The sequence below is a fragment of the Nelumbo nucifera genome, chromosome 6 (genome assembly GCF_055504915.1).
Source record: "Nelumbo nucifera cultivar China Antique chromosome 6, China Antique-T2T, whole genome shotgun sequence".
NCBI lineage: Eukaryota > Viridiplantae > Streptophyta > Magnoliopsida > Proteales > Nelumbonaceae > Nelumbo > Nelumbo nucifera.
Window position 1 is genome coordinate 15619922 of NC_142654.1, and position 24164 is coordinate 15644085.

Here is a 24164-nt window from a genome sequence, read left to right on the forward strand (position 1 = left end):
AACTAGAATTCAGGAAACTAGAATGGTTATTATTTGGACCAGAAAGTTGTTTTGATTGGGAAAATATAATGGTTATTCAGGAAACTCTGTAAGAAAACAATAGATTTTTTACTTCCAAATGTTAAACTATGAGCCCTTTGATAATCTCTTGCAACTTCAATCCTGTCACTCACAGTAAAAGTTCAAACCTGTCATCCAGTATCATTCCCATATACCATTTTTGAGATAATAAAGGTAAAAAAAAACTTCACAAAACAACCCCCAGGCAGATTATTCACTCTGATATCTTTTGTCCCATCACTATTAATTAGGCTGAAGAGCCAGGGATGGGCAATATGTTCAATGCTTAATCATTTTATAGCAGTGGAAATATCAGGAGATAAGAATCCATTAACAGTGAAAAAAGATTTAGAAGTGCAAAAAATCAATCTGATCTATCTCAACCGACAAGACCCAACAACATAACAGAAAAGGAGGCAAACTAAACCCAACCAGGTATCTCAACTCAACTAAGACATGTCCCAAATACAAGGGGTCAGCAACATGAATCCTGTTATGCCATTCCACATTGTTCTGTGCCATATCCATTGTTAAGTTTATGGGCCCATAAATCTTTCCTTACTACTTCAACCCATGCCCCTTTTGGCCTACTCCTAATTCCTCAGTCCCTTTAACTTGTAACAGATCAGTTCTTTTCGCTGGTGCTATAGATGGATCCCAAGTACACGATCAAAAGTAGTAGACATAAGGAAAAAAGGAAAAAAACCCCATGGGAAGACTATTCCAGAAAGAAGAACCCCTAATAAAGCCAAGATATCCCCACTCTCCCCAAATTATCAACTTAGGAGTTTGACCAAATTTTAGATCCATCTAAATAGGATGACCTCTCTAATGAGATCAATGGAACATAATGGTCCTCAATGCCATCTCAAAACCAACTAATCACCTATCAATGTAATAAGGGCCGTTAGGTGTTATATACCAAAATTTGCATCGACTCTTCCTTTTAATAATTCCTAATGTTGTAGCATTTTTCCAACACTTGTTACTTTGCATTACACTTTTTGTAGCATTTCAACAATGTTCCAAACTGAAATCAACCTAAAACCTTGGCAATTAGCATTCATAAACAAGCAGGTCTTCTGTGTCAAATGCACAACATATTTCTTTCAATGGCGAATTTGACCCATTGCTTGATTGAAAAATGATGCTCCAACTCATAACAGATCTTAAGGCTAAACCTGGACACCAGGGTAGATTGTAGTTTACTTGTATCTGCTTTATGCAACTCAGGGGGGAGAGAATCCCTTGATTAGGGTTCTCAATCGTTTGATCCATCTTGCAGGGTATTAGCTTCAGCATTTAACAGTTATGAAAAGGTGCTTGAAACACACAAAAGTTTGGACAAAATTTGATGGTTTGATGTATTCATGTTGGCAGCACACTTTTTATTTAAATGAAGTAACATTGCTTTCAGTTATGGTAGTACAACTTTTATTTAAATGAAGTAACATTGCTTTCAGCAATGGCAACAGTAAAGCACAACAACTGAGGAAATAGTTAATAGTGGCTGGGGGAGTAAAGGGATGTTGTTATCTTGGTTGTCCTCAAATTCTTTGGCCAGTTGATATTTGATAATTTTTTTGGTAACAGTTTCTAGTTTTGTAATTAATCAGAAGTTGTGCAGCTATCTGTTTTTGTAAACTCTCCTATGTAATTAATCAGATTCACCATTCAGTTTAATTATATGCACCAGAGAGTATAAAATTGGTTCTCCCTAGAACATATGGTTGAAGAGGTGTGAGGAACATGGTCTTGTTGATCAGATACAGTAATTTCTTTGAAAGGAATGTTGATTATATACAGTAATTTCTACCTGGAATATATGGTTGATACAGTAATTTTTTGTTTTTTATATTTTTGTGACAATTTAATATATTTTTTGTAACTTTTTCACATTTTTCTGGGTTTTCAAGTATTTTTTGAATTTTCATTTAGTTTGGACCGGATTGGACCCAATCCAGTCCATTTGCATTTCAACTGGACTGGATCCAATCCAGTTTGTATAGATTTGGATTGAATTTGGTCAAGTCCATTTGTAAATGGACCAAAGTTGGATCGGATTGGATCCAACCCAAAACCATCCGATTGACACCCCTACACATACATAAACGAAAAGGGTCTCTCAAAGTTGTATAATCTGCAGCCTCAAATTCACAATCTTAGAACAAAGAAACCCATCTTCGTTATTTCAATTTTCGCAGAAAGGAAAAGCATCGAAAGTTATGAATAAAAGCTAAATAAATTAGTTAGAAAAGTTCACCAAAATATGGGGAAAACAAGCATTTCCTCTTCATACGAAGAGACAAATGGAGCTTTTACAGTCTCCCGTTACCTCTCTCCCGGCCGGTCACCACACACAGTCTTTATCACCTAAGATTCATGAAAGGTTGAGAGAGAGGCAAGATGGCATTCGTCTGGACCTGCACCTGCACCTGCATCGACACCACCTTTAGGTGCTTGTGCTTCTCTTTATCTGGTCTCTCTTTTTGTAGAGAGAAATGAACACAGAAAACTTGGGTGCATGTAGGTGCAAATGCAGACATATGCAACATATTGACGATCAACACAAAGAAGGAGCATATAGACGACTGATCAGAGAAAGAAGCAGAGAGAGAGAGAGAGGTGGACCAGGTGGCCAGGTGGGTTATGAGATGAGAGAGAGAGACGTTGCTTTATCCGGTACTAAGTGTGGTTGGGTACAGTGAGTGGCAGTAGTGATAAGGGAGCTCACATCCTCTACATCCATGTTGCAGAAAATTTTCTACAACTGCAAATTAATTTATGTCACGTCATTCTTGCTTACAACCATTAAATTTAAGGGAGTCAAGACCGTTAACAGACATTTGGACTAAAAATATCCCGCTTCTCAAGTTTCAAATCTCTCCAGTCTCCCCTCAAATTCCTTTCTCTCCAATCGCCTCTGCCTCTCAGAATACCGCAACTGCGAAGGTCTACCGTTGCAAACACGGTGTGTCACCGTCTCCTATTCTTCTGTGAACGTTGTTCTACTTCCTCTGTCCTTCATCCCAACTCCCACTATCTAGCAAATGATCCAATCAAATAAAACAAGCCAACCATGCTAGTCCTTAATGGGTCTCTCCTATTGCGCGGACCTCATCATAAGACATGATCATACTCATTTGTATAACTGAGTGTCTAGTTCTCTCATCCAAAAGCAAAACAATGAGATTTGACACCATCACTAATTGTTAAAAACAAAAGTTGAAGCTTAAGCCATTTGAAAAACAAGATTTAAGAACTCCTAATCTCTATGTTTAACCCACCTGAATTCACTCATCCACTCTCTTCTATTGACACTGCGATGAATTGAAAATCGAAGAGTCAACCAATCCTTGAGAAAATCCTTCTTGCCCCATACTCCGGTATCCAAACCAGACCAGCCACCTCAAACTGCTTTCTCTTTAGTCTCTCACATCTAGAAACCTTCGGTACCAATGGATCAACATTGACGGGTTCCTTTTGGATGGCATTGACGACAATAAAGGGAAAGGGGCATTGTGTGATTCAGCCACTAGACAGTCCTCATCCCGCTCTTGGGTTTTAGTGCGTTCAAAGGTGTAGGAATAAGATGATTGGTATTACTTTGACTCAGGTGACTCATGTTCATTGGGTACTTCTCTATATAATGAGAATAATCGAGCCTTGTTTCTGGGTAATCTTTGCTTAATTTCTTATTGAGTGCAATAGTATTAAGGGATTTTTGGACTGCATTCCCCCTCGGAAATTTTTTTTGCACCCCCCTCCTAATCTACTAGTAACCTCCCTCCCCCTCCCCCTTCCCCCCTCCCCCCTCCTATAAATCACATCCTGCCTGTGAATTTGGCATCAACCCACGGACAAGATTCAATCCACCCCTAAGAAATCTTATCTTCACCTAGGGATGGACCGAATCATAAAAACCCCAAGTATTAAAGAGGAATGAATTTAAAGATTTCATAGATCTTTTCTATGTGACGCTCCACAGTTGCAGCGGCAGACCTTCACAAGGTTGCAGAAATCTGAGAGGTGGGGGACAGTTCGGTGGTTGCAGATAGAGGACTTTGAGCTCGAGAGGGAGAGGCGGGGGAGGGGTGAAACTAAATAAGGGAGAGATTTGATAGACGGAATTTTAGGTATTTCAAATTTTTTAGAGTGTAGACGTCCGCTAACAGTCTTGACTCCGTTCAGTTTAATAGTTGTAAGTAAGAATGACGTGGTACAAATTCATTTGCAGTTGTAGAAATTTTTTTGCAGCACGGGTGGAGAGGATGTGAGCTCATGGTAAGGTACTTGGCGGCCACGTGACAAAAGCCTAAAACACGTGGGAGTGTTTTCACCGTCAACTAAAGGTACTTGTCTTTTTGTGTTTGGTTGAACCAGATACCTTTTGTTGACAGCCAAAATCCCATCAACTTACCTCTTCCCTGCTCCATCGATGTGGCCAATTCTGGTTGGTCCTATGGGTGCACAGAACACTTAAGGACCAATTCTGGTTGGTCCTTAAGTGTGAGAAATGTTCCTGATATACAGTTGGGATATGCCATGAGACCAATACGAAGAATGCTCTGTGAGAAGTAGATCCAGATTTATTATCTCTCCAAACATTTGAACCTGAAATGGCTATGGTACCAAACATAGCCCAAATCTACTACAAGTGGATTTTATGTGGACTGAAGAGTAATAAATGGATGAATTGGATTGGTTGAGGGTTGAAGGCCAAGCCATCCACGAATAACTCTCTACTCCTTCCCACCCACGTATTCAGGTATTCTCCAATTCTCAATAAAGATTAATAATAAATGATGAAAGATCAAAGAAATACCCCATCTTAGGAATTGGACACACTTTACATGTATACTTACCTATTCATGGACTGGGTAGGGCTCGGCTCATTATTTCTCGGGTGTGGACATGATTTTTAGTTCTGTGGACTTTGACCCAAAACACTAAGCTTTCGGGTCAGGTTTAGGTTTTCTCCAAAAATAAAAAAAACAATTTTTTGTATAATGAAATATATTTTTATTATATAAAAAAAAATTTATATACATTTTTGTTCGACTTTTCTTGAGACCTTTCAGTATTTTCGGATTTTAAAGTAATTTAATATAAATAAATCAATTTAATTTTTTTTTAAATATAAAAATTCCTTCTTAACCAATTTCTAAGTTGGGCTTCGAGATTTATGTAGGGCATGGGCTCAGACGTAAATGTGTTCTATTAATAAAGATGCAAAGCCCGGTCTGGCACCCTGATAAGCCAAAAATTGCATCTCTCAACTGTTCAAGTGGCTTCTCCTTCCTACTTAGTTCTTACCCAAACTTGATCTCAAGCCTTCACCAGTATCAATCATTCTGTCAAGACATTATTGCCTTCTAGATGTGAAATTCCTTTTCTCTTTTGTCCAACGAAGACTTTATTTGCCTATTTTAATAAATTAGTTAATGAAAGCAACCCTCTACTTGGAGGGCTACGTCCTCAAAACTCAAATCAAATGTACTTTTTCTTTTTTTTTTTTTTTTCAACAGTAGTTGGTAAAATTTCAGGTGACTGACTTTCCGTCTGGAATAAAGTTTAGAGTTAAAAAAAGAAAAAGAAAATAGTCAAAAGCAACCCATATATTAGATTTTTATTTTTTAACAAGCACAATCAACTAATAATTTGACATTGAGGAGATAAGGACTGAAAGGGACATCACAAAAGCAACTAGGGGGTGATTGGGTGAGAGATATGACTCCACATTCAATAACCACATAAACTTCCAATAATTTAGAGTTTACGAGTTCAAGACGTTTTGAAGGTGGTGAGGCACTGAATGTCTTAAAATAATTTTTCAGTGGTCCCAATTTGTTAGATCGTTGCAATTTATGGAAAAATCACTTAGGGTCCGTTTGGTTAATAATTAGTTTTGGAACCGGAATCCGAATTGAGGTCAAAATCTTTTGGAATTAAAATCAAAATAGTATATTCCCCTGGTCTGATTGGTTTAGATAGGAAACGGAATGGAAATTAGAATCAGTTAAAATGGGATTTCATTCCCAAGGGAGGGAGATTCATGGGTGAAATAACATTCTACCAAGAATGCGAATGAGATTCCAATTCTGCCAATCAAACGGTTGGAATTAGAATGGCCTATTTCAATTCCGATTCCAGACCCCTATTCCTACAAACCAAATCAGCCCTTAATTGTGAAATTGCTCCTGTAGTTTAGAGGGCTACTCTTTTCTAAACTCACTAGGAGGCCTTTTAGATTTTCTTTTTTCTTTCAAATTTAACATATAAAAATTTCTATTGACACAAATTCCACTGTTTTATATTCCTACACAACCTAAAACCATTCTCTATTCACCAATGCTTTATGTTATATATTTTTTTGTCTCCATATTTAGAGAGGTAAATTTGTAAAATGAACTGTTTCTAGATATATATAACAACATTCAAACAATTCATTTGTATTCAAGGTATAGAAAAAGATTTTACGTATTTAGAATCTTGATCCATATGTGAATCTTTTTTTTCTTTGATGAGAGTTTAATTTTACCAAACACCACTTTTGTCTACTCTGAAAAGCAATAGAACTCACTTTTCCAAAGTGAACTTTGGCATAACCACTAGTTTTCTCAACCCCCACGACACACCATATTTTATCCCACCTTGTTCATCTCAAGCCTGATCTATCTATCTATCTAAAAATTTTCTCTTTTTTTTTTTAATTTTTAATTTTTTAATCCATGTCACTTTTGAAACTATCAATTAGAAATTCTACTTTTTCCAAAAAAAGTCTTCTTAAAATCTCTCTCTCTCTCTCTCCCAGACACGCATGTTCCAATAATCTAAATAGTCTAATATCCTAATAAATAAATAATATTGTAAATAACTAATTTCATTTATACCAATTAATAATTCTAGAAAATAACTTTCAAACAAATTAATGTTTATTAATTATAATTTTAAAAACTTTATGTATATTTATTATATACTAAAATTAATATTTATTGTATTTCAGTAATTATTTATTGTTTCTTGTGATAAATATATTTTTAATAATTATGTATAAATCTATTGTTATTTTTTTTTACTTAATAGAAAATTTTTAATAATTATTGAGGTTTAAACTATTGTTGTTTAGCTTTTAAATTTAATTTATTGTGCACTTTTGCTATAAATTTTTAATAATTATTGGAGATTAAACTATTGTTCACGGGTTCGTTCAGTTCAGTTGTAGGTTGTTTGGCCAACCAAATTGACCTGGTCAAGTTGGAGAGTTGGTAACTCAACTTATATCAGTTTGGGTCAATTTTTGGTTTGGTTGGTCGGTTCAAAAGATTTAAACTTGAAAAATTAACTTTAAAAAGTAAGTTTAGATTAAAAAAATTACATTGGCATTATTAAAAAAAATTAAATATTAAATTTATGATATAAAATATTTTAGCCTAAGAAATATTGGAATTTTCCCACTTTCTCGTATTAAAAAAAATATAAAATATCAATATATATCTATAGTCGGGTCATTTGATTTTAGTCAATTTACAAATGGCCAAAGATAAACTAATCCAACCCAGTTGGGTTGGGAAATCGTTGAACCAAAGCTGACTGGAAATACTAGAAATCGGATTGGTCAGTTTTATTGGTTTGATTAGGAATGGCAATGGGGTGGGGTGGGGTGGGGCAGGGACAATGAGCCTCTCCCCATCCCCGTCCTCATGAAAATCCCCATCCTTGCCAATAGGGACAAAGTTATCCCCATCCCCGTGATTCTTTATAATGTCAACCATTATGTTTTTATTTTTTATTTTATTTAAAAAATAAAAAATAAAATAATTAAAATTTATAATCCTATTAGAAAAGATTCAAACATATTCAGCCATATTTTTAAAAATATTAACATATAGACGTATGTGTACATATATACATATATAAACGTATGCATATATATATATATATATATATACATATATTAGCGGGGATCCCACGGGACGGGAATCGGGGTCCCTGTGGGGCAAGGAGTGCTCTCCTCGTCCCTGCCAATTGGGATGAAAATTTTCCCATCTTCGTCCCCGCGGGGGGTAATTCATCCCCATCTAGAAATGGCAATTTTCCTCGTAAAACCGGGGCCCTGCCCCGCCCTACCCCGAATGGGGCGGGTTTTCCTCGACCCTAAACAAGGACAGGGCAGGGATGAGGAAAATAATTTTTCCCCGAACCGGGTACGGGGCGGGGCGGGTTTTGTATATAATTCCCTGAACCCGAAGGTAAACTAGTAAAATATATCTACGTTTAATATTGATATTTAAAATATCTCTAAGTTTTCCCTAAATTTTTAAAATCCTAGGATCCCATAATTTTATTTTTGAATTATCCCTAAAGTATTATAATTCAATTCTAAAATACCTCCAAATTCTTATATTCTATGTATAAATTGTCCATAAAATATATCTTTTTTAAATAATTGCCTTTAATTATTATATTTTAAAATAATTGTATATTCTTACATGTTTCTATTGTTTATTTTTAATTTAACAAATCCCGTGCATTGCACGGGTCCCCATTGGTAAAAAATAAACCCACCTTTTAATGGTTTCACCTCAATTGTGCCAATAAAGCAAATGCAAATATAAGGGAAGCTGACGTGTTCACTCATGATTGGTTACCTAGCCCATTATACACAGTGTGGCAGACAATATATGTCCCAATTCCCAAGTGATTTGGATGTAATTTAGAAAAATCTTATAAAACACAAAGAAAGGGTCACCAAACTTATCCTATGTCACAAGGTGCCAATTAGCTGGTTGGTAAGGTCTATGGTTGTTTCACTCTTCTCAGAATCTTCCTAGGGATCTCTTGAATTTCATGAAGGAAGACAGATCCTTTATCTAATTTGTGCATTTTTCTTTGCTTTGTTTTTTTAATGCTCTTGAGCAGGGTTGAGTATGGAAGAAAATGATCAAGATTGGTTACCTAGCCCATTATACAGTGTGGCACACAATATATGTCCCAATTCCCAAGTGATTTGGATGTAATTTAGAAAAATCTTATTAAACACAAAGAAAGGGTCACCAAACTTATCCTATGTCACAAGGTGCCAATTAGCTGGTTGGTAAGGTCTATGGTTGTTTCACTCTTCTCAGAATCTTCCTAGGGATCTCTTGAATTTCATGAAGGAAGACAGATCCTTTATCTAATTTGTGCATTTTTCTTTGCTTTGTTTTTTTAATGCTCTTGAGCAGGGTTGAGTATGGAAGAAAATGATCATGATTGGTTACCTAGCCCATTATACACAGTGTGGCAGACAATATATGTCCCAATTCCCAAGTGATTTGGATGTAATTTAGAAAAATCTTATAAAACACAAAGAAAGGGTCACCAAACTTATCCTATGTCACAAGGTGCCAATTAGCTGGTTGGTAAGGTCTATGATTGTTTCTCTCTTCTCAGGATCTTCCTAGGGATCTCTTGAATTTCATGAATGAAGACAGGTGCATTTTTCTTTGTTTTGTTTTTTTTAATGCTATTGGGCAGGGTTGAGTATGGAAGAAAATGATTTTCTTGTTTGGGTTTTGGGGCAAAAAAGGTACGTCCTCCCAGTAATTCAATTTCCTTTTGATAATGGCTGATCAATAAAATTCTTAGGTGGTTGCCCCTCCACCTGGAGTAAATTTTTGGAATAAAAAAAGGTTTCCTGCTGGTTGTTGCAGGGATTTGGAGATGAAATCCCACTTCTACCTGGGTTAGGGGGGTTTATGTGTTCGGGGATGGTTGTGTAGCCCCTTGAAAAGAAAAAAAAAAAAAAAAAAAAATCCCACCTAAATTCTCCTTACAAGAACAAAATGCCAACAGGTTGATTAGAAAGGTCTCCTGCTGGTTGTAGCGGAGACCTAGGATCGAATCCTACCTGCACCTAGGTTGGGGATGGGGCTAGCCCCATTTGTGTAGCTCCTTGGAGTGGAGAAAAAAAAGTTCTCTTTATTTGAAAAAATCAACAAGGGTTTTGATGGGCCTCTATGCGAAAGTGATACATCTTGAAAGAAGAAAAAAAAAAAGTAAAAGTAGAACCATGAAGCAGCATTTATGAAATTAAGGTTTTGTTTAATTGTAGTGCAAAATCTGAATTGCCGAATTGGAGACAAACTTTGTACTAAGCCCACTACCATTTGTTTTTCTTTGTTTTCTTGAGTACCATTACCATTTGTTTTCAACAATAATTTATGTTCCTACCTGATACAAAGTTTCCTCCCGCCTCAATTCTCACATATAAAGTGGGGATTGCATCATCTTGTTTTTTACCTCACCCCAAACAAATAAGCCTTTCATCTTGTATTCTACTTCTTACAAACGAGGATCAAATCTAAAGCAAAGGTAAACCAAAATTTACACTCAACCTATGCCTATTTGCACTCTCTCCAATATAGACCAGTGCATACGAAATTTACACTGTAAACGAAACAGTAATAAATGAGCGATGAGCAGCAACATAAATTGATTAGAAAAGCCAAAGGAATTTTCTTTCTAATAATATTTCAATGGAAATTTTCTTCTATTTGATTAATAATATAACAACCCTTGAAATTTTTGCTTCTTTTGCTTGCCTTTCTTTTTATTGAAATGTACAATTACAACCCAAAATTACCTCTTTTGCGATCACATGGAGTGAAATTTCATTCTGAAGCACACTTTAAAAGAAGAAAAAAAAAAAACAAACAAACAACTAACGGCGTCATGAGGAGAGAGGCGGAGAGTGAAGTTACTAGCGGCGATTGCTTGCTTCAGAGTTGAGAGTTCAGACATCGACGCCGCAGGATTGTACCAGCTGGTACTTGAAGGCCGTTCCGACGGGAATCCCTGTGTTCCGACTGCCAAAGGTGATATAAGCCGGACAGTTGATGTAGATATGATAGCCCCCGGAGATCCAAGTACCCACCTTCCACCTGATGTGTCCATTAATCTTGATTTTGATGAAGACGGTCCCGAAATTATGCTGCTGATAAAACGAGGCGGCGAGGTAAGGCGCAATCGGCACAGACATGCCGTAGACGAACGGAGACCAGACGTTGATGTCTTTGTGACCCTGGTAGGTGGGCGGCAATCTAGTCGGAAGGGTGATCTGCTGATTACCGTACGTCGCGTATACATCGAGTCTGTCGTAGTAGATACCGATATTGCCGTTGGGATTCCTCGATGAGACTGTGACTTGAAAGTTTGAGGTGAGATAATTCCCGTCGGAGATGTTTAACTGGTATACGGTAGCGTCTTGCAGTGTGAACTGGGGCTTGGAGGGTCGGAGGATCGCCCATACAAGGAAGATGGCGAACAGAATCACAATGACGAATACGAAAATCACGACGAATACTCGCCGGGAAAATAGCTTCTTCCAGTTGTGATGGTGGTGGTGACCACAATCCTGTTTCAACGACATCTTCGCTCGCCTGTTTCTTTCTCAGATTGCAGGAAAATCACTCTGAATCAATCGGAGGCAATGAACTAATCCGTATCTCGTGCCGGCAGATATATAGAAAGAACGAAAGAAAGAGACATTTGTTTCGAGGGAGGGTTGACGACGGAAGGCGTCAACCCGTTCTAGTGAAGGATAAAAATAAACAAAATAAAATAAAAACTCTGTAAATTATTTAAGGAGACTCTTAGATGATAAATCAATCTGACGGTGATAAATGGTCTCGTCTGAGCGGGAATAAAGTACGATCCTTTCGTTATTGGAAATTTGGAATTACCTTATCTACATTTTGAAAAACAATAATAATTATATTTTGATAAAACGAAATGGGCTAGCACAAAATGCGGGTAGTGTGTTTCCAAGCATCCCAAAAACAAAAAACAAAGGAAATCTAATTTTCATTAAAGCTTATAAACACATAAAAATCGATCACTAACTACCTGATATTATGAATAATAATCAATTTCATGTTCACTCAGCCGTAACATTAGTTGTACTTTACATTACTCTTATTCTTAATATGCAATGGGATGAGTGTGACCGGCAATGTATTGTAAACCTTGTGGTCAGTAAATCCGATTAATAATAAACCCTAAGTTCAAAGTGTAGCTAAAATTCGATCCCAAATCTCCCTTGCAATAATGAGTAAATCTTACCAATGAGATGATTGGCATGTTGTGTATCACTAATATAACGAGTTTTGGGGTCTTTTTAGGAAGATCTTAGAATAGATTAAATGGTTAAAAAATATAATGAGATTTTGGGGTTTTGTTTTTAAAGATATAAACTATTTGATAAGCATCCTAGTCTATCATGATCTATATAATTGTTAAATGAAAGATATTATGTGTAGAAAGATAAAAGTTAAGACTACAAATTTTTGGCCATTTTTGGACTTTCATGAGTTTTCAAGGGCATAGGTACTTTTATCTTCCTATTTTTCATTTGTTAAATGAAGAATTTTGGTCTTTCAAACCATGGTTTTCAAAATCGGATCGGACCGGATGGTCAGTCAGGTGATCGATTTCGATTTTCCCCAAAATCAAAACTTTTTCAAAAATCGTTGATTTTGATAAGCAAACCATTGATCCAGGTGGTCAACCGTTTGAATGGTTTTGACTGTTTTTTATTTTTTCTTTAATTTTTTTGTTAGAATGGGTCGACCATTCGGTTTGAAAGGTCAGACTGTTCGACCCGATAACTGGACCCCTGACCGATTCAGTCTTTGGGTCGGTTTTAAAAACCATGTTTCAAACTCTTAAAAACACAAAAATCCATAGGAAAGGAATTGCCAAATGACTCCTTAGGTTGTGTTTAGAATTGGTGTAAAAGTATATCAATGACGTTCTACACTGAACCTAAACCTGTTCATGGGCCGGGCTGGGCTCGAGCCAGGCTTTTACTCTTTATTAACAGAAAAATGTTAGGCCCGAGCCCGAGCCCGGCCCGACCAACAGGCCTACAACTTGGACCCGAGCCCGGCCCTGATAAAAAGCCCGAAGCCCGAGCCCAAGCCCGAAGCCCAACCTAATAAAAGAAATTCAAAATTTTCCCTATTCAAATGGACATTATCTATTTTAATTCAAATGTTTTTTTCCCCTATTTAAATGAACAATGGGCCTACAAGTGAATCAACAACCTTCTTAAATCAAAAAATTTATTCAAATGGACATCACATAGGGTTTTTACTTAGGTTTAAGTATAGGTCGGGCCGGGCCAAGCTATTTTGGCAAAGCCCGAGCCCAACTCGAATTTTATACGGGTTGGGCTTTTTGGACCGAGGTTAAGCCCGCGGGCCAAATCTCCTGTTCAAGCCCGTCCGGGGGCTAGGCCGGGCCGGGCCGGGCCGGCCCGTTGGGCCACCCGGCCCATGAACAGGTCTAACTGAACCATGAGGAAGTGACCATTAAACTTTAAAAAGCATGATGAGAAAAGTGTAAAATTTTACATAGATTTTATCAATATAGTATTTACTTCAATAATAAATGTAAAACTTTACTGATGAGGTTTTACATCGATTCACAATATAAAACTCCACTCTATCCAAATGCTGATAAATCTAAATCGGAGTAGAATTTTACTGTGGTTTTTAAAAAACAACCCGGAAACGGAATCGTTTTGACCACCAGTTTCTGGGTTGATGGTTCAACCATCTAGTTCGAACAAACAGTTAGTTCTGACAACAAAAATTTAAAAATAATAAATAAATAAAAATAAAAAATGGCCAAAAACTATTGAACGGGTCAATGAATTGACGACCTGGGTCAACAGGTCATTTACCGCAACGATTTTTTATCAAGGACCAAATTTAGGGTAAAATGGAACCAGTTACCTAGATGGTTCCCGAGCCAAACAATTTAATCATCTGAGTCAACGACAATTCAAAAACCATAAATGCTACATTTACTTTCATTTATACTCCATCCAAATGCAAACAAAACCAAATCAATACGAACTTTTACGTTATTGATTTACATCGCTTGCAAACGCAGCCTTAGGAAACAAGTTGACAATAATTTGTTTTTTTCATGTGAAGCGCATTATATTTAATCATGGTGAAAAAACTGTTTAAATTCTCGTAGTCCGAGTAAAAATAAATTGAGCCCGGCGTGTAAAACGGTGGCATTCCAAGAGACTTCGGAATCGTGGACCGGTTAACCATGGTCCAATGCACGCACCGACTTACTACTAACTCCCATTGAAAGTCTTAACATTTCATGTAGGTCCACCCTTGCACGTTTTATGAAAGCGGGAAGGAATTAATTTTAAATCTGGAAAGGGTGGCCTACGTGGCGTATACTATACGTTGGATTTGTATGACTTATAGTTGACTATGACAAATTGGAGACAAACGACACAAGGCCCGAAATGAGGGGACCAGATCCAAGGCATTAGATGTTGGTGGGGATATTTCCGTCACTGACAAGAATATCCACGGATCCACCTAGGCCACGTCTTCGTCAGCAAATTAATCGGATTATCGCCATACTGAAATAACGAAGATACCCTTAATCACGCGTTCAGTTCAAAAATCTGCTAAAAAATAAAAAGGCGTGAGAAAAGCTTAAATGCTTTTTGTAAGGATTTGATTTGATAGCCCTTCTCTTTTAATTGGATGGAAGCAAAAGTAACAAACGTGCTTAGATGAGAAAGCAATGATGCTTTTGAGTTTTGACCGTTCGTTGGTTCAGTGGGAGAGGCTAGATGGAGAATCGTGGCCAACACGTCACTCTCCTTCTCCCTTTGGTGGGACCCATTTACCATGATGAGAATTTCAAAATAACCTCCACGGAAACCGACCTGACCTGAATTTTTCTTGTTTTATTATTTCCTTTTTTTCCCGCCCTTTTTTTGGTACCAGAATATACTTGGAAACTTGGAACTAACAAAAAAGCAGTATCAATTTACCAAAATAACCTCGAGCTTTCCTCAAATAATGGCCACGTAAATAGTCGTAAGGACTACGGTCTATGGTCTTGGTCTAGCCTTCGTTTCCTTTATTAAAGCCCAAATTTAATCATTTGGTGGAAGGACTCTGTCTGTTATGGATTTGTGGGCTTAGTGGGCCCCTCAAGAAACTTCATGGCCGCCTTCCTTTCCCCATCCCTCCCCACTTTGGCTTAAATGTTGCGTAACTTTCTTCTCTTGATCGACATGGGACTATGAGATGCCCATAACGGGTTGTGGACCCTTCCCAGGTTCCATTAGCGTGGGCCCAAGGCTTGGATCCAACATCAACCCTCTGATCAGAATAGTATAAGGTTGTCAGGTTGTGAGAGTAAAATAGCCCAGCAGAAGAAGATGATGGAATGGGCCTTCATAGGAGCAATGGTGGGGGAAGATGGACGAAACAAACACTGAACCTGGATTGAATCTTATGGCAATCTTATGGCTTGGTTTTGAATTTGAAGGGACATGGTTGGCCCATGTGGTGAATCTTGGCCTAATATAAAAGTGAAGTCCTTTTCCTTTCTATAAAAAATATAAGGATCGTTTGGTAAGTCTTTTTTTTGAAAGATTTTGTAAAAGTTTTGATAGTTAAAAGACGATGTAAATTTTTGCATTAAGATCTTAGCAGTTTAAAGATCATTTGGTTAAAGTGCATCTATTCACAGGAAAACATATTGAAAAAAAGGCCAAAATCTCTATTTGAAGTTCTCGAAAATAGCCTAAAACAGATTTCCTACATCTTTTCGGGATTACGACTTTCGGCGACTAAATCTTTTTCCAACCAAATAGGAAAAGACCAAAACATAGGCTACTGGACTTTTATAAAGCCGGCAACTCACACAAAAAGACATGCCAAATGGGACCTTATTTCTTGATCATGTGTCTATTTCGTTCTTTAGACAGCTTGTTTATCTATTGTGTCTATTTCATTCTTTAGACTCAATTTGGAAGGAGTACAAATATAAACATTACCAGTGCAAATACCTACAAAATAATACAAAATATGAGGTTTTGCACTCTACACATTTGTATCTGTACTCCTTCTAAATTGAGCCTTAGGCTTAGTTTGGAAGAAATACAAATACAAATATATGGAATGCAAAACTTTGTATTTTGTATGTATTTATATTATACATATTTGTATTTGTACTCTTTTCAAATTGAGCCTTAGACTGAATTTGGAAGGAATATAAGTGCAAATATGTAAAGTGAAAAACTTTATATTTTATATTATTTTGTATGTATTTATACTGTACGTATTTGCATTTATACTACTTCCAAACTGAGCCTTAGGTTTAATTTGGAAAGAGTACAAATACAAAAACGTAAAGACAAGGTTTTATATTCTAGATATTTGTATTTATATTCCTTCCAAACTGAGCCTTAAGGAATTGTATTTACAGTTTCTTCTTTTGTTTTTTGTTTATTATTTCTTTGTATTCATACAAGTTCTTAAATGGGCAGCTTGTTTTATTTATTTATTCGCTCTGTCTGGATTGGAATAGCTGTTTGATGTTTAGTTGTTGAGAAAGTGATTGCCCAATTTTTTTTTTTTAAATTGACCTAGAAATAGAATTAAACTAGGTCAACGGGTTAATACATGATGTATAAATTAAATAAAAAAACAAAAATAAATAAAATTGGAATACTGCTTTTTATAGTAATAATAAATATAATAAATGTGAACTATTGCCTTAATGATGAAAATAGAAAAATAAAATAAAACGGAAAAAAGTAAGTATTTGACTTGTGAGTTGTGACCAATTGATTGAATCAAATGATTTAATGATTCAACTGGATGGATCACTAGGTCAACGGTTTTGTTTTCAAGTCAACGGTTCATGGATGAAAAAGATCCATAAAACCTGGCCAGGATGGTTGAACCAGTCAAGTCAAACGGTCTAACCAAACGTGATTCTCATTCTAAAAATCACCAGAATTGATAGCGATGGTGTGCAATCCGGCTGGTCTTAGCTGTCAATGACCTTGCCTCTGAACTAAATCGCAGGGAACCTGAAACGGAGAAGATGAGGAAGCTTCGGGGGGAACCCGGTGTAAAGGCTCCGAAGCTTAAGTTAGAATCCTTCAAAGGCAAGATAAAACCAGATAGCACAAAGTTTTCATACCATATTCTTGGGGGGTAGAGAGCCTTTTATAACCACCTCGCGCACTCACTCCTAGGCTTCTGTCAGGTCGGGTACGATTACTTCCGTGCTTCTGCCAGTTCGGGTGTCATCACCTCTGTTGGGGCAGAACTGCCACTGTTCTTTTTGTTGGAGCCGTTTCTGTAACTGGAGATGGCAGTGGCAGGTGACGGTGGTAGGTGGCAGTTGAAGTGCGGCTGTCAAGCGTCCGATCCCAAGTCAGTCAGGTGCGCCGCCCTTGGATACGGACTCCTTCGGTGTCAAGTACGGTGTGGTTTGTCTAGTTTGGCGTTCTGGAGGCGAAGTGTTGGAGCGGTGTGCGAGGCGAAGTCTTGAGTTCGGATAGGGGAGTGTCTCGAACTGCCATGAGGCGGGCCAGTTCGGGTCACTGTTTTGTGTGGCTCGGGGCCTAAGGGAGAGTTCGGGCTCCTCGTAGGGAATTCGAGCTCTTAGTAGGGAGTTCGAGCTCTTAGTAGGGAGTTCGGGCTCCTCGAAGGGAGTTCGGTCTCCTCGAGGGGAGTTCGGACTGCTGGTTTCTTCCCTTTGGTGTTTACGCCCTGGGTACGCTGCTTTACTGCCGAGCTATTTGTTTTTTGCCATGTGGCGTGATTGCGAGATCGGGCCAAACCTTCCTTCATCAGATAGAATCACTCCCGAGGAGTGGTGCCAAACGGGGCCTAAGCTTGCATTTGGATAAACTTTAAGATTTTAGGCTTCATATTTTTGGGTTTAAAAATGTTTTGAGTTTTAAATCGGCAACCGCGCGAGGCGATTGTATATATAAACGGATCATCTAAATCCTGAATAACCAGGTCGGATCTTTGATTGGGTATCAGATTTTGGGAGTTCATTTACAGCCCTAATAGTGTATTTGAATACGTAATTTGGCTATCTGGGCTACTGTAGATCTTTCAAAAAAGAAATGCCAGACGATACTTTCAAAATTTGTTGATCATAATAATTCATATTAAGGTGAAAATGAGTATCATATTTCAGTTGGGAAACTATGGTCATTGGAAATTTTCCAATGCAATAAACAATGTTTTTTTTCTTCTGAAAATATCTTTTAAACAATGTGGAACACAGAGTAAAAGAACAAGATCAATGAACAGGAGCAACATAATCTGAGTTAGACACTAACTAAGCCCCACTAGCTCTAATTTTAGGGCTGTGGCCTCATATATAGCCACAACTGAACCAGACCGGAACGTCCACGGAAGCCGGACTCCGTGTCTTCTGGGAGAGTTTGGATGATGTTCCGGCCCAACTCAATATGCATTAAGTGCTCTAGTAGTCTAGTATATGTATGTATATGTCAGCGAGAGAGAGAGAGAGAGATATGAAAATACTAACGGCGGTTGTTTGTCTTCAGGTGTTGACGCTGCAAGGTTGCACCAACTGGTACTTAAAGCCTCCTCCGACCGGGATACCGGTGTTCCGACTGCCAAAAGTGATATATGCCGGACAACTAAAGCAGATATGATCGTGCCCAATGATCCAAGGAACCACATGCCATCTGTAATGTACGTCGACCTTGATTTTGATCAAGACGGTCCCCTCTTTCTGATCCTGACACAAAGAGTCCGCAACGTAAGGCGCAATTGGCACGGACGAGCCGTAGATGAACGGAGACCAGATATGGACGCCATTTTCGTCCTCGAATATGGGCGGCAATCTGATGGGAATGGTGATCGGCTGGTTAATCCTGTACGTCACGTACACATCTATGCTGTCGTAGTAGATGCCGATCTTGTTGGGATTCCCCGACGAGATTGCGACCTGGAGATTGGAGGTGAGGAAGCTCCCACCGGAGACGTTAAACTGGTACACCGTAGCCTCTCGTAGTGTGAATACGGGGGTGGGTCGGAGGAAAACATACGTTAGAAGGAGGATGATGGACAAAGGTACAACGAGGAAGATGAGAAGCAGGATGAGAATTCCAGGCCAGGAAATTAGTTTCTTCCACCATTTGTCATCGTCGTCGCCGAGGTGGTGGTGGTGTTTATGATTACAGACCTTCGACATTTCTGTTAGCCGGTTTTCGTCTCAATTTGCACGAAAATCGTCCTGAGTTGACTCGAGGTAGTGAACTAATTGGTGAAGTTCATATCTCTGGCTAGAAGATTTATAGAGAAAACGGGAGAGACAGTTGTTTCGAGCGAGAGTTGACGGATAGCATCAAACCCGTTACAGTGTAGCTCTTTCAAATTATTCCAGAATCCAGATTCCCACACTGTCACCACATGTCTCTCTATTTTTTTAAAATAATATTATAGTTTATCTTAGTACCCAACTGAGTTCAAACAAACAATGTTCATCTGTCGCCGCCAGACCTGCCTTATCCAAGGTCTCCCCGTTGTCAACCAACATGACGGTGATTTTCAGTAAAACTCGCCGGGAAAATAGCTTCCTCCACTTGTGTTGGTGGTGTTGGTGACCAACCATAGTCCTGCTTCAACGCCATCTTCGTTCGCACGTTTTCGTCTTAATTTGCAGGCAAATCGCGCTGAGTCGATCGGGTTCGGAGGCAGTGAGCTAATTAGAACTCCGTATACAGAGAAGGAAAGAAGGAGACATTTGTAATTTGCTTCGAACGATAAAAATTATAAAAAAAAAAAACCGTAAAGTATTTAACGAGACTCTTAGATGATAAATCAATCCGATGCCGATAAAGGGTGGTCTCGTCTGAGCGGGAATCAAGAGTATGATTCCTTGATTACAGTGTTTTTATTGGATCACTAATAATAATTACTTGATTACAGTGCTTGTTTTATTACTCAACCAGTCGATAATTAATTTCATGTTAAGCGCATTTGTGTAAACTCCAGTGGTCCGATTAAAAATAAATTGGGCCCACCGTATCACACGGTGGCACTCCATGGTTCATCGGAATCGCGGACGAATTAAATATTGTTCATGCAAGCACCGACTGCGACTTCAGACTTAAATATTGTTCCAGCTTTGCACGTTTAGAGACTAGAGTTGGTCTTAAATCTGGGAAGGGTTAACTTACTTGAGTCAAGTGACGTTATAGTAGACGTTGGAATTGTACGACATTGTTTTGGCTATATGTTTTTGTACGACTAAAATACGGTTGACTCTAATAAATTTGTACAAACGACACAACAAAGAAGGGGGTACCAGATCCAAGGCATATGCTAGTGGGGGTATTTCCGTCCTACCAAAAAGAAGATCCAACGAGGCAACGTCGTACTTTCAGTATTTTAATTGATGAGGGGATTTGACTTGATTGTTTTTTTTTTTTTTTCCTTTTTATTAATGGATAAAACATAAAAACCTTCGCTGAAGTTTCGGACAATCATAAAAACCTTTGTTATTTTTTATACTTTCAATTAAACAAATACTCTCGACAAAAACCTCCCTATTTTCACCTTCTCAGACCAAAAATGTAAGATCGATGCATCGGTTTTTTTTAAATGCCCATTTTACCTTTTTATAAATTATTTTATATACAAAATTACTGAAACAGCTCTATTTTAATTTGACAAAATGTTAGAAGACGGCAGGGGTTTTATGATTGTCAAAATAAAACTATAAGAGAGGTTTTATGATTGTTAGAAACATCAGGGAGGTATTTGTATCTTACCCTTTTTAAATTGAATTGAAGAAAAAGCCATGATGCTTTTGACTATTCGTTTGTTAAGTAGGAAAGGCTAGATGGTAGATGGTAGGGGTGATCATGGGTCAATTTCATTTGGTTTCAAGACAGAACCTCCAACTTAGATGGTAGAGATCATTCTAGGTTTTTGGAATTAGGGTCTATCTATGAAATTTGTTCTTTCTTTATTCTAAAAATATGGAATATGTTTTATAAAAATATAAAAAAACTTGATTTTCAATAATATATAGTTCAAAATTTATATTATCTTTATTGATTAAATTGAATAATTTTATTGTTAGCTATCATAATATATTATTATATAATTCAAAACTTCTCATTTTAATTGAATGGAAAAATTCCAGATTAGGACCCTGTACTTCGAGCCTAGTGTCACTTTGGTCCTCGAACTTCAAAACGTGCCAATGGAGTACCTTGTACTTTGAGACTACACATTTTGAAAGTTTAGGTACATGATTGGCACATTTTGAAGTTCAGGAACCAAAGTGACACTAGGCCCAAAGTACAGGGCCTTTTACATTACTTATTATACACAATCAAATATTAGAACAAAAAATAATCAAATTACTTAAATCACTCAATGGTCAAGTGAGACCATGACCATTGTAACTTTGAGTGCTTGAGATCAAATATTCACATCCTCAAAGTACTTTGGGATTTATTTCAAGACAAGTTCGGTTCCAAGGCCAGTTCAATTAGGGTCAGTTCTACCAAGGTCGGATCTCTAGGTCGATTTGGGTAGGGTAAATCCCTAAACCCTAGAACTAGCTTAGGTGGGGATTGGTTTCTAGAATTTGGAACTAACCCTACTTGGAAATTAACTGAATAGGGTCAATTCAAGGCCGACTCGAGGTTGGTTCTAGGTAGAATTTAGCCATTTGATCACCCCTTTAGATGGAGAATTGTGGCCAACACGTCACTCTCCTTTAATCAGATGTACTATCCATGATTTTTATTTATTTTTGGGTAAAGAAAGAGATTCATTAAAGTTGTGTTTGGTTCGAAGGAAAGGTAGGGAAAAGAAAGCCAAATACAACCAACTACCTTTTCCTTCAAACCAAACACAACATAAAGGAAACTAAGCCAGTAAACACAACCAACTACACTACATAGCTCTATCAAGTCTTGTTCTTGCTAATTGGGATCCTTCTTTTCTATTTAACCAAGTATACCAAGGTCTATAGCTAGCACTACAGTATCTGTCCTCCCCTTTTTTATTTTTCCAAAAACATAATGTTGAAATCCCCTAAACACATACGAGGTTCCTTAAGCCTATGTTTGGTTTGAAGGAAAACATGGGGAAAGGAAAGGAAAGGTAGGAAAACCCATACAAGGTTTATAAAGATTTTCCTACCTTTCCTTTCATTTCCCTACTTTTTCCTTCAAACCTAACACAACCTAAGTAATTATGCCAACTTTTTCCACCTTTCTAGAAAAGGTTTCCTTATTGTTCTTTTACGCTCTGTTTGGTTTGTGGGATGGGGATGAGAAAAAGGAAATATTCCAAAAATATTCATTTTTCTCTTATTTGTTTCGAGGGAAATAAAGGGTGGGATGAGAAAAATGTGAGATGCAAGATCCCAAAATCATGGAATCGTCTTCATTCGCGGGATGGACCTTCTTCTTCAACAGTAATAAGGTGACAAACCAGCAATGACGAACGACAAAGGAACCATTGTTTTCTTCAATTGGAGTAAGGCGACGAACAGTGCAACCTGATCTATTCTCCACTGTTTTCTTCACCAGATACTGGCAAGGAACCACTGTTCATTGCCTTCCCCGTTCGAACAGAGGAGGCGGTGGTGGAAAGAGAACCAATGTGAGGGTTAGTGGCGAATTGTAACCATCGAACAGAGGAGGCGACGGTGGCAAGAGAACTAGTGTAAGGGGCAACAGTGATCTGCTACCTTCCTTGTTCTCTGTCTCTCCCTCCATCTTCCTCTTCTCTCTTCTCCCTCACTTTATTCTTCTTCCTATTCTTCCTCCCTCACCTTCTTCTTCATCTTACATGAATCCGGCGAAGAACCAGGTCATGATAGTGCTTTTCCTATTATTTTCCCATATATAAAACCAAACACTGGAAATTTGAATTTTTACACTTTCTCATCCCACCCAAATCTTTCCACAAACCAAATGGAGCCTTAGGTTCACCGAAAACAAAAGTAGCATACCAATCGCCTTTAGTTGCATCCTTCACTTGGGCATGAATTGGATTCTCGTTTGCATACAGGGTGCTCGGATCTAAATGCGGTCTCCAAAATAAGACCAAGCCTCCACTTAATCTCTTGAATCAACTCCCCATTCCCCAATAGTTCCAATCCCTCACAAATTTTAAGATTTTTTTTTTACAATTTAAAAGTGAAGTTTTGGTTTCCATTAAAGCATCACTCACTTTTTGGTAAGTTACTTACCTGGGTAAATAAACTTACATAGGAAAGTGTTTTACAAGAAAGGCTTACCCCGGTAAGTGCATTTACCCATGTTCTTTTATTTCCCATGTAAATAAGGCAATGGGCATTTTATCCATAAAAATCAATTATTAAAAGGGGCATTTTTGTCCCATTCAAGTATTGGTAACTTTCTTTCTAGGTGGAAAAGTTATTTACCCACTTAGGAGATAGGGAAAATAAACTTTCCCTGGTCCCCACATAAATCTGAAAAAAAAAGGCATGGGTTTCTTTATCAATGGGAATCAAAATCCCATTGACCAACTTTCCCTCCTCTGAAAATCCAAAAACAGAATACCCCCTAATAAAACAAAATGTCTGGTTTTTCATTCTTTTGGGTCTCTTTCAGAATTTGAATTGTCAAGAGGGAACCTAGCCCTTAACAATTCGGGTTCAACAACTTATTATTTGTCATACTATACCATTTGCTCTCTTTCTATTCCAGCCCCAACTTGCATCCATTTCCACATTAGTACCATTTGTTTTAATTACTCCTTTACCCACCCTCCCAAAGAGTTTGATCATTCATTTTTCTCTTTCCTGTTAATGAACTACTCCTCTCTATCATCCGATGGAAATCAGATTCAGTCAGTGCAAGGTCTATTCCAACAACCTTTATAGCCTTGCATTAGAAATATCTCCCCATGAAATAAAACACAGAAATACGGATCGAGATATTCCCATTACAAGGCTGTAAAGACTGTTCGAACAAGTCTTGCACTGACTGAGGCCGATCTCCATCCAATGCTCTAAGAGCCGAGCTATAGAAATCACTATTTTCTTGATCCATCAAATGGTAACCAATCCTTTGAGTTTACTCTTCTAAAAGTTGCCTATATGAGAGTAGTTTACAATTGCCTTCCTCACGGCCAATCACACCACATCTCATGCAAAAAACAGGGAATCTTTCATACTGAAAATCATACCACACCTGAGTTCCATCTTCTATTTCATCATAGTTTCCTAATACCATA

General features: G+C 37.7%; 2 pseudogenes; both read right to left on the bottom strand.

Moving 5' to 3' along the window:
• Nucleotides 1-10536: 10536 nt before the first annotated feature.
• LOC104590019 (NDR1/HIN1-like protein 1 pseudogene) lies at nucleotides 10537-11624 on the bottom strand (annotated as a pseudogene).
• Nucleotides 11625-17852: 6228 nt separating this feature from the next.
• On the bottom strand, nucleotides 17853-19842 carry LOC148790621 (NDR1/HIN1-like protein 1 pseudogene; annotated as a pseudogene).
• Between the last annotated feature and the right edge of the window lie 4322 nt (nucleotides 19843-24164).